Genomic DNA, 747 nt, shown 5'->3' with positions numbered 1-747 from the left:
GCATGTTTTATTGCACATTACCGATAGTTGTGCTACTAAAATTTACAAAACAGCAATAGCGTGGTAACAGAAATAAGTACTTTTTGCGCGTAAATTACATAAAAGTTACCTTTACGATGAAAACTGTTTGCTCGTGTTTGCATGTGCAACTTTAATTCATCCTAAAAGTCATTGATTTGTAGACACCGAATTATCAGAAATCAATCACGTAAATCTTCAGAACCTTCTATTTGTACGCTTGATGGCTAACTGAGAAATGCCACTCAACGATGCTCACTTTTACGAATAATTTGCAATGCTCCAACAGTGATACTTTACACGGCGTTATCATACGTTGATAGTATGTGGTACCTCTCTGTATATAATATTTACGCACTCGAGAGGGAGATTGACACATCGTTAATCTTTCTTCAGGAATCAACCTCTTCTTTACCATATCCTTGCCACGGATGCTCCGTATTTTCCTACGAATGGAATTCCCTTCGTTGCCACATTCCCAGAATCGAGCAAACATTTTACGATGTTACTAATGAAAATATTCTAAGTTATGATTTACGTTTATCAGATTTTTTACGTCAGAGAAAATGCCTGTGTCGTTGTATAACTTAACACTTACCATTCCATAATCAGTCAAACGATCAGTGTTAAGAACGTATAAACCATGGTATTCTATGTTACTGTGAAGATACTTAGTTATATTATCTAACTGGATAAGAATATCACGAAATTCAGGTCCTTTTATTCCAA

The sequence above is a fragment of the Bombus affinis genome, chromosome 3 (assembly GCF_024516045.1).
Source record: "Bombus affinis isolate iyBomAffi1 chromosome 3, iyBomAffi1.2, whole genome shotgun sequence".
In the NCBI taxonomy this organism is placed as follows: Eukaryota; Metazoa; Arthropoda; class Insecta; order Hymenoptera; family Apidae; genus Bombus; species Bombus affinis.
This window is presented reverse-complemented; position numbering follows the sequence as displayed.